We start from the raw sequence: 11,311 nt of genomic DNA on the forward strand, positions 1-11,311 counted from the left end.
GTAATTCTGAAATGCATCATCTTCTAGGGAACAACCCTTCCTTTGTATATAAAACAAGCCCTAATATCAAACAAAGATTTGAAAGGGATCAATACAGTAATATGGCATATAAGAATGGTACAACTAAGTGTGGAACATGTGGTCAATGTTCATTCAGCTGACAGTTTAATATTAGAAAATGACATTTACTCAAGCATTCATTTTATTAAAGGGAACTGCCAAGCTAAGGGGGTAATATATTTAGGCTAAATATTCAGCATGCCCCACTTTTTATGTGGGCAAAACCAAAAGAACCCTAAAGAGAAGAATTTATGAACACTCCTGTCAGATGAGTACACATAATCTAATAATACTTTATTTAAACATATTAGTAATAGCCCAAATTGTAGTATATTTAAATTTGTGATTCTTGAACAAGTTAGAACCAATCCCAGGGGTGGCGATTTCAAGTCTCTGCTTGAAGAAAAAAAAGTAAAATAGCAACTGAGACTGTATGCTGGCCAGTCGCCTGGCATTAATGAAAACATCTCTCTCCAACCTATTTTAAATTCTAGGTCCAATATCATTTAATGTATATGCATTTACTTATTTATATTATACTTGCATAGTTTTTATCTGCATGGTATTTACTTGGTTGTTTCAGTCATTGTTTGGGTAATAGTACCTTTAAATTATATGTATTTTATTTAATTGGCTAATTACTTAATGTATATATTGACATTCCTTTTAACTGAAATTGATTCTGATGAAGTCCTTGCTGTTTTTAGGATGAAAGCGCTTAATCAGTATGTTTTTATTGTTTTAATAATGTGTACCAAAGTGAAGTCTTGCTGTTGACTGCTGCAATACCTTTTTTTAATTACTCCTACTGTATTGCTACACTTTTGGTTTTATTTATATTGTTACAAATGTTAACGTTCAGTGATATATTATTTCTGTATAATATAAATCTTACTACACGACTACTAATCTTTCACTATTCTGTCATACATTTGTGTTATCTTAGCAGATTATAGTTATTTATTTCTTATTTCGTTTTGGACTGCCTGATCTCTATTGTTCCATTTCACTATTCCTGATTTATATTGTTCTTGAGGGGCTGCTTATTTCATGAAATGATGAGGGTTGTGGCTGAAATGGATCAGATTGATTAGCCAACCTACCTTGCCATTAGTTGTAATAAATACATGAAAATATATATTTTTGTGGTGTTTCAGTGTAGTATAGAAGGTTGGTATGTTATGCCAATAGTTTTGTCCACATTATGTCATTGAAAAACATTTATTATTTTGTCGATCCTCTCATATGTATTATGATCTTCCAAATGCTGGTAATGCATTCTTATCATACTGCATCCTATTCATCACAACAAAACTTTGCTCCTTATCTGCTAATTGAATCAGAAGGAAAAATCATTTGTAAAAGCTTTCCATTGTATTTCTGTTCAGTTCTAGTTAATTTTCTACATAATTTTATTAAAAGTAAAACAAGTCTCACTAATATTAAAATGTAACATGCCAGAATATATAATGATTACTTTATGTTGTTAAAAGTAGGAATAAAGTCACTTCCCTGTTTGCTTTACATTGTAGTTTTATGTTAAAATAGAAACCTACTGTATAACACAGTGTTGAGCCAAAGTAATGAAGTGCTTTTGAAATACATGTTTTTGGAATTGACCTATTAACAGCAGTGCTCTAGTATTTAAATTGGATATGGCATGCTTTTCTTTTGTAACTGTCTGAAGAAGCCTACAGGTGAAAGCGCTAACAGTTTTATATCATTAAACTGCTGGATCTTCATATTACAGTTGGTGGTCGTTTTTTGAACTGTTTTCCTGCATTTCAGTGTTCGAGGAGTTTGGATTTATATTTTATCAGCCGTCAGACCCAGCGCATGGTGGTGTGTGTTATTCACTTCCCTGTTTGCTTTACATTGCAGTTTTATGTTAAAATAGAAACCTACTGTATAACACAGTGTTGAGCCAAAGTAATGAAGTGCTTTTGAAATACATGCTTACTTCATCCTAATTAAAAGGAGTAATTGGTCTTCTAAAAAATGGTCCTCTGGAGCTAATGTCCAGTTCAATATAGAGTTCACAGTAAATTAACTGAAACATGTATTCTTTTTTAATTACAGCTTTTCCTAATTTCTCAGTTTGTTGTTTTGTATTTTCAGAATAAATTACCTGAGAGATTGGGCACTGGTTTGGAGAAAAGGTAAGCATGGTCTTCATTATGAGTACTGGTATGGAGAAAAGGTAAGTGTGGTGCTCATTATGTGCACTGGTATGGAGAACAGGTAAGTGCAGTATTCATTATGGGCACTGGTATGGAGAACAGGTAAGTGCAGTGTTCGTTATGGGTACTGGTATGGAGAAAAGGTAAGTGTGGTGTTCATTATGAGCACTACTATAGAGAAAAGTTAAGTACTGTGTTCCGTATGGGCACTGGTATGGAGAAAAGGTAAGTGTGGTGCTCATTATGTGCACTGGTATGGAGAACAGGTAAGTGCAGTGTTCATTATGGGCACTGGTATGGAGAACAGGTAAGTGCAGTGTTCATTATGGGCACTGGTATGGAGAACAGGTAAGTGCAGTGTTCATTATGGGCACTGGTATGGAGAAAAGGTATGGGCACTAGTATAGAGAAAAGGTAAGTACTGCATTCATTATGGGCACTGGTATGGAGAAAAGGTAAGTGTGGTGCTCATTATGGGCACTAGTATGGAGAACAGGTAAGTGCAGTATTCATTATGGGCACTGGTATGGAGAACAGGTAAGTGCAGTGTTCGTTATGGGTACTGGTATGGAGAAAAGGTAAGTGTGGTGTTCATTATGAGCACTACTATAGAGAAAAGTTAAGTACTGTGTTCCGTATGGGCACTGGTATGGAGAAAAGGTAAGTGTGGTGCTCATTATGTGCACTGGTATGGAGAACAGGTAAGTGCAGTATTCATTATGGGCACTGGTATGGAGAACAGGTAAGTGCAGTGTTCGTTATGGGTACTGGTATGGAGAAAAGGTAAGTGTGGTGTTCATTATGAGCACTACTATAGAGAAAAGTTAAGTACTGTGTTCCGTATGGGCACTGGTATGGAGAAAAGGTAAGTGTGGTGCTCATTATGGGCACTAGTATGGAGAACAGGTAAGTGCAGTGTTCATTATGGGCACTGGTATGGAGAACAGGTAAGTGCAGTGTTCATTATGGGCACTGGTATGGAGAAAAGGTAAGGGCACTAGTATAGAGAAAAGGTAAGTACTGCATTTATTATGGGCACTGGTATGGAGAAAAGGTAAGTGTGGTGTTCATTATGGGCACTAGTATAGAGAAAAGGTAAGTACTGCATTCATTATGGGCACCGGTATGGAGAAAATGTAAGTGTGATGTTCATTATGGCCACTGGCGTGGAGAAAAGGTAAGTGTGGTGTTCATTGCTCTAGGCATGCATCCTCTACATGAAGCATCTTCTTTAATAATCTTTTATTAGTTTCAGTCCTCAACATTTTCAAGAAGGTGGTTCACTGTGCATTATTTCTTGGAAGATCGTAACATTCTGACTTCATTCTATAAAGAAGAAGTAGCAGTCCCCAGTAGCATTCTGCCACAAACAAGGAATAATTGCGGCAGCATTTCATCTCACTCCAATACCCCACTGTGAAATCAGTAATACACTGCATACCTTCTTATAGCAGCACACCATCAGGGAACCCTATATAAATGCATATAAGTCACTCTCTTTGGCTCAGATGCCTGGCATTAAACATGTCCTTTGTCTTGGTCTCTGTCTTACAGACAGATGCATAAATCATGAATGTGACCATTCCTAGTATTTCTTAGCTTCGATACAAGAAATCAAACACATGACCAATATGGGGGACCACTGTAGCACCTCCACTGTGAGGTGCTCCCTGGTGAGGTCTGACCACAAATCAGTTTCACTCAAAGTAACTTTCACACCTGACCCCCCCACCCCTCCCAGCAGCAACTAAACTAAAAAACTTCTCCAAAGGAGATTATAACATCTTATGGGATGGTAACTGCACCTCCCCCTAAGATGGAACTGGCAACTATGCCGAGTTCTATACCAATGCTTTATACAAACAGTTGCAGTGACTCGGCTCTACCTGATAGGACCAAAACATGCTCTTCAAGGAAGAGCAATCCTAACTGGTGGACAACTGCCATTAGCAGGCTTTACAATAAGAGGAAGAAATTTCTGTACGAGACTAAGAGGGAGCAAGCCCTAAACAGGAAACACTCCCTCTTCAGCTTAAACAAGCAAATAAGATGTTCTTTGAAATCCTCCAAAGCCAACTACGAATCCAAATTAGATTCCTAAGCCAAGGGCAACCATCAGGCATTTTTTAGTTACATTCATAACCTAAAAAGAAGGACCTAGATTTGTGCTGACCTGCTAGTTAATGATACCACATATAGTGCACCTGTGGACATTGCTAACCTGTTAGCTGACAGGTTCTGTGAAAACTTCACTCCCCTGTCCCTGCCACAAGTACCCATGACATCCCTCTCACCTGTCCTCTACCTACCTTGTATCTCTAAAGAGCAGGTCATGAACACTGTCTCTATGGTCAAAAATGCAGCATCTATGGGACCTGATAACATCCCAGGCTGCATTCCACATGGGCTCAAACAAGAATTACCAATACCACTGGGTACTCTTTTTAGTCATAGTCTAAGCACTGGCTTCATCCCAGCTGAATGGAAAAATGCCACTATTATCCCCCTTGCACAAAGGTGGTGCTTCCACTGACTCTAAGAACTATAGACCTATTAGCCTGACTAACCTTATCTGCAGGGCCATGGAGTTTGTCATCATGGACCTTATCAACAAAGATATAGGTAATCTCCAAACACTTGACCCTTCTCAATTTGGATTTGTCAAAGGGAGAATATGGCTGTTAAACCTGGTGGTCTTCTTCGAGACAGTCACCAAGGTCCTTCTTCTGCTTCTTTTGGCTTTTCCCGGTTAGGGGTCACCACAGCAGATCACCTGTCCACTCATGATTGGCAGTGGAGTTTTACAGTGTTGAGTTGCCAGCCCAGCACCCAACCTTCCACAGAAGGCACACACACACTCACACCTAGGGCCAATTTAGAGTGTCCAATCCACCTACTGCATGTCTTTGGGATGTGGGAGGAAACTGGATCACCTGGAGGAAACCCACACGACCGCAGGGAAGACATGCAGACTCTGCACAGAAGGCACCCCAGCCAAGGATCGAACTGGAGAACCTCTTGCTGTGAAGCGACAATGCTAACCACTGCACCACCGTGGCCGCCCCACCTGGTGAGGGGAAATCTGTGCATACAGCCTACCTAGACTTAGCTGAGGCTTTTGACACTATCCCCCACTCAGGCATCATTGACAAACACACTCAGCTAGGTATCAACTCTTATATTATTAGATGGGTCACTAACTGGCTCACTGATCAAACCCATATAGTCAACGTAGGGGGACCCACCTCCAACAGCAGACCTGTAACCAGTGATGTTCCACAGGGATCAATCCTGGAACCTCTGCTGTTTGGAATCTATTTCTCCAAAGTACAAGCTAAAACAAAAGGTCTGTGGCTGACAAAGTTTGCTAATGACTGCAAACTGGGAGGGGTCATAGAATCTCCAAATGATGTCAACATCCTGCAAGAGGGTCTTACATAAACAAATGATTGGTGCCAAATTCATGGCCTTAAACTCAATGCAAAAAAAATGTGCTATCATCCCTTTCATTAAGAGCAATGTTTCTGCTAACTACCACATCAATGACAACACCATAAGCACGCACTCAGTGGTGAGAGACCTGGGCACACAGGCTGACAGCAACCTTAACTTTGATCACCATGTCTCCACAGTAGTAAGAAGAGCAATCTATATTGCTCATCTCATACGTAAGGACATTGCCTTCAGAAAAAAAGAAGTTATAACTACCCTGTACTCTTCCCTCATCAAGCCAATAATTGAGTACAATGCCCCTTTTGGTATGTATCTTTCCAAGCACCTGCAGCACTTGGAGAGACCACAAAGGTTCCTCACAAGGAAAATTCAAGGTCTTCAGCATCTGTCCTATGAGGATCATCTGAAATCACTGACACTTTATTCTATTTGATACAGACTTCTCAAGGCAATCTCTGCCTTGCATATAAGGCAATCTTTGACTCTGCTTTATTGGAAATGCTGCATATCCGTAAGTCAAATGGTACACAGATTATTTACTCTAAATGCCTTAACCTGGTATTTGACATTAATAGAACCTGCTGGAGGGACAAATTTGTCTCCCAGAGGTTACCATACCTTTGGAACAGACTCCCGCTTCATGTCAAACATAACATCTCATTGACCTTCTTCAAATGCAATCTGGACAATTGGATGGGTAACTGTAAATTCATCCTGGGGGTTCCACCCATGTCCCTCTTGGACAGGGGTGATAAGGTGCTAATCATGGAAATAAGGGTAACATTTGGCTAGGCTTGAAAGGGCCCAAGAGTCATTAACCTAGTAACCTACTATGATCCTATGATCCCAATCATGTTATTGCATTATTAAAATTTAAGTCAGAAATTCTCTTGATATTATTAATAGGCATCCAGATTACACTTTTATAACTGCAATATATACTCTACAGTTTCTATGAAGACATGATTCAATATTTATCTTCACTTGTTGCAACTAGATATGACTAGGCATCAAGATAAGATTCATTATTTCTTCTATCCATCCAGTGCATTAATGCATGAAAAAAATCCTACAACATTTTTTCATATATTTTTACCTTCATGCTCTTGCTGAACTATTTCCACTAATGTGATTTGTGCAACTCTTTCACTGTTTTACTTCACAGGCCTACAATTTACTTTCTTTTATAATCTAGCTACTTTTAATCTCTCTTCTCTCTTTTCTGTTTACTTCATTGGAAATACTATAATTATATTTGTTTTAATTTAAGTAAATTATCATTCTTGTGACTGCATCCTACTGTGAATCTTTTAAAATATATGTCATAATACAGATTATTTGTCCCCAGCCCTCATCTGAAAAGGGGTAACATCACACAGCCAGACTTTCCTGGGAAACAAAAGCAAATAGATAAATAAATAAAAATGGTATGCTTTAATTTTTGATTCTTCTTTAAAAAAACATAAGCTGGTGTTCTAAAATGTGGGCAATTATGTGTTCATTAATGTTTTTAGTTTGTTTATGATTATTAAAGTTGTTTATTTGTCTACAATCCCCAAGATTATTTATTTATTTTCATTTAATAAATGGGCAAGAGGGCCCATGACCCTTTTCAGTCACATCTTGTACGAAAACAAATGAATATGTACAATATATCAAAGGTGTTCCATTACAGAAGGTTTGATAGCAAAAATACATAAAATATAGCAAAACACACAAATAAATAACTGATACAGAGACAGAAGTGGCAGTGATTAAATATCAGTAAAAAGATAACAATAGTACTTTATTGAAAGAGTGTTACAGTATAGTCGGTCCTCGGGATTCATGAAGCTCGGCGCAAGGACGGCGTTAGCCTTGCACCGACCATGCGGCATAGAGATGGTGCAGCAGCACCATATGCATATTAATGAAGGTGTGCTGCTGCAATGTCCACGTGTACAGGAAACGTGCGTGAGTGCAGGGGGTGTGTCTAAGTGCTGCATGGAGGCGTGAACATGTCGGCTACAGATGCACAACCTAAAATGCTGACTAGTACAGCCTGCCTCTAATAGTAATCATTCCTGTCAGTGTCTGTGGATACTGAAATGTATGCACAGCATACAAGATCCGCAAACACCAAAATAAAAAGTAAACACAAAAGCACGTCGCTGAATTTTGAGACCCCCGTCCCTTGAATAATGACATTTAAAACCCCGTGCCTGTATTTCATTGTAGTGTTGATTTTTATACCAAGTGGAAGCGAAACGCAGCATGTTTGCATGCCACAGCCTTTTGCTAAGCCTAGCCCAATGGTCAGAGCATTTGCTCAATATCTGCCCATTCGCAGTCCGAGTCATCCTAGTTTGGATGGCCCAAAGATGAATGGGTATTACCCGGATCTACCTACCATGTCATGAAAGATAAGTATTTGCGTGTGCCTATGTGTGTGAAGTACAGCATGTGGAAGATCAAATATGCTAGGGTTGTCCTCACAACCATATTGGTACCAGAGATATGTAGAGTACGCAATGTGTACTGCTGTCTGTGCCATGGGCCAGCAACCAAAGAAGGGATGGATGGTGTGTTTGTGGAATTTGGGGGGGGTGACGGGTAATGTAATAATTCGCCAAGAGGAGACTGGGTCGGATGTACAATAGGTGAACTGGAGGTGTACAAGGGAGCAGTGGGTAAATCAAAAAGGAAACCATAGAACATACATTTACATCCCCAATACACCCTGACAGGTCATACTGCAGAGCACAATCCCACAAATATATGAACATTAAAATGTGCGATACACATGTACAGAAACATTACCGGCTCACACCCACATAATGGTCTGGCCTGAACTGAGCCATCCAACCCCAACACAACTGGATACATAGTTGAATACCCATCATCCCCTCCACAGCACCCCCCCCCCCTTGCTGAACATCCACCAAAACCACCCATACTCGGGCTGCTAGCTTGGCGCAGTCATATCTGCACATAGTGCCCCCTACTACATCTAGTAGGCAGTCTCACCCTAGACAGTCTCAGGCTTGCAAACTAGGTATCCCATGCATGTATAACCCTCCCTCATTTTCATATAGCCAAAAGAATGGGAGTCAGTGACGTCCACAATTTTTGGACATCCCTCATGGGATAAGTGTCTGTTCTAAAGATTAGACTTGGTAGCACGACAAGATGTCCAGCCCCGTAGACATCCGGACACAAGTTGCATTAGCAGTAGTTGTCCACAATCCTGCTCAGCCTCCAACCGGTCCTACATAACCTACGACCTGGGATTAAACACCTGACCGTGATGCACATCTCCCCATGTGAATTATTGGGAATATATACCTTTCCCATGTTCCCTAGAAGCTTCCCCATAGCCATCGTCCAAATACTACACGTCCACAAATTGTATACCCTGTCCAGGTTCCACATTGTAATGATGCATACAACCCCTGTATACAAACGGTACACAACCCTCCCAGATGTGGGTGTCCATATACATGGCCATGTACAACCCCAGATATGTAGTCATACATCTATAAATGTGCATACTTATATACGCATAGCTACAGCTACACATCACACATACATGCATATAAGTAGTTGTCAAGTATGTGTCCTATTTATAAATATGTATACTTGCAAATGTATACATATGTCTCTCAGAAACATATGAACATCAACATGTACTATACATATGTACACCAACTGACTGTCACATTTGTTGCCAGTAGTGTGGAATACCTGTAGTAAAGTCATATAACCTAACTACCATCCATGCAGAATGTACCACGGATGGTGTAGTGGTCAAACCAGTGACTATGGTGTTTCCGTTCCTGGGTTCAAACCATGCAAGGGCTGCTAATTTTATATGATGCCCAGAATAATGGCCGTCGGATATAGGGGATGGTGGTAGGTGGCGGTCATTCAATAGTATGGGAAATGTAAATAAGTATGTAGGTGTATATGCATGTGTATGTACAGATATATATATATATATATATATATATATATATATATATATATATATACACATGAAGAATGAACATGATCACAATAAGAGGTCATAACAAATGTGAAGGGAAACAGCAGTGGAACCCCCCGTATTATTTAGTGCTGTCATTATCAAACTGGCCAGAGGTGCGCAAACCTCCTGCATCCCCACTCACAGGTAGAATGCTAAAAGTGGAACTAACTTTGTCCACGTGCTAAGTCTGACTTTTAAACAGTCTCCATGCAGATGAAAACCAGAAGACTTATTGAACACCCTGACCGTTATATGAACGTATGTCCCAGGACTATAAGCTTGGGATGTCTGAATATACTTGGAGTGAGCCAACATACGGGACATGTCTAGAGCAGTAGGGAGTGGCGTATGTGTAGTGGTGTGGTTTATTTCCAACTGGAGAATGGATGACTGCTATGTTAGTTATGTTTTGCTGTGTTTTTTCTGGTAATATGAACCATGGGTATACATGCAAATGAAGCAACACAGCAAAAGTGTAGTGGTTAGAGCATCCATCTATCATGCAGACGTTGCTGGTTTGACTGCAGCTCACAACATTTATGACATGTAATCCGTATACGAGCATATCCTGCTCTTTTATGCTGCATAATGATATAATATCATTGAAATGTGAACTGGGGTGATGTATCACAGTAAGAATGCAGAAGGTGTTTGCGTGATGGGAAACGGCGGTTAAACATGGTGAAATGGAAAACCGCTGGTGAAAAGTGTTCTACTCATCCTTTGTCCAACAGCCCTTGTTCTGCCCAGCAACACAATAAACCGCCTCAGCCAGGCTCGACGCCAGGACCCTACACACCACAACCAATGTGACTTGCCACTAAGCCATGGCAGTTATACCTACCTCTGATGTTATGACAAACATAGCAGACAGCACAGTCATTCAACAGTATGATCAAAGTAATCATATAGATGTATATGCATGCATACGCACAGATATTATATATATGCTGCTGATTGAGGGATCAGTGTCTGTTATTCTAAAAGTGTATTAATTCTGGTTTAAGCACTTGGGCTTCAGGCCAGTTATTTTACATTAAGAGGGTTCATGGTCTACACTCTTGTGGGAGGAGAGGCTGGACTCTGCCCTTCTGAGCTGGGCATTTCTGGCTAAAGGCTTATAGTGCCTGCATATCTGAACTGTTTCTTACTAAAATTGGTATACCTTGTTTGCTGTAGCATAGACTAGATCCAGGCCTGCTGAATCTAGCTTTGTTTGTATGCTTGTTGTTTGCTTGCTTGTTATTTCCCTGAAATACTAATTCCACCTAAAACATGGCTTTTCAGCGCTTCTGTGGATCCCCAGGGATATCTGCATTGCTTACTGTACTTATTTCCTTGTTTCACTTGAAAGAAAGTTACTGTTTGCTGTTTTTGCATTTAAGTTACCTGTAACACATTGCATTTAAGTTACCTGGCACTTCCTCACTAAGTCAGCACTAAAAAATTAAAAGCACTACACCCTCACAAACTCCCCTTGAGTACCTTGTTCCCCATTGGCCCTTTTTTTCAATTATAAAGGAATTCCCAGTATTATTCTAGCATGTCCAAAGGTCAGTTGTCAATCTCCTCTCTGGTCCAGCTGGTGAATCTAGGAATCTTGAGGCAATGT

Source organism: Protopterus annectens, chromosome 7.part0 (assembly GCF_019279795.1).
Source record: "Protopterus annectens isolate FY-2018-M chromosome 7.part0, PAN1.0, whole genome shotgun sequence".
Lineage (NCBI taxonomy): Eukaryota > Metazoa > Chordata > Ceratodontiformes > Protopteridae > Protopterus > Protopterus annectens.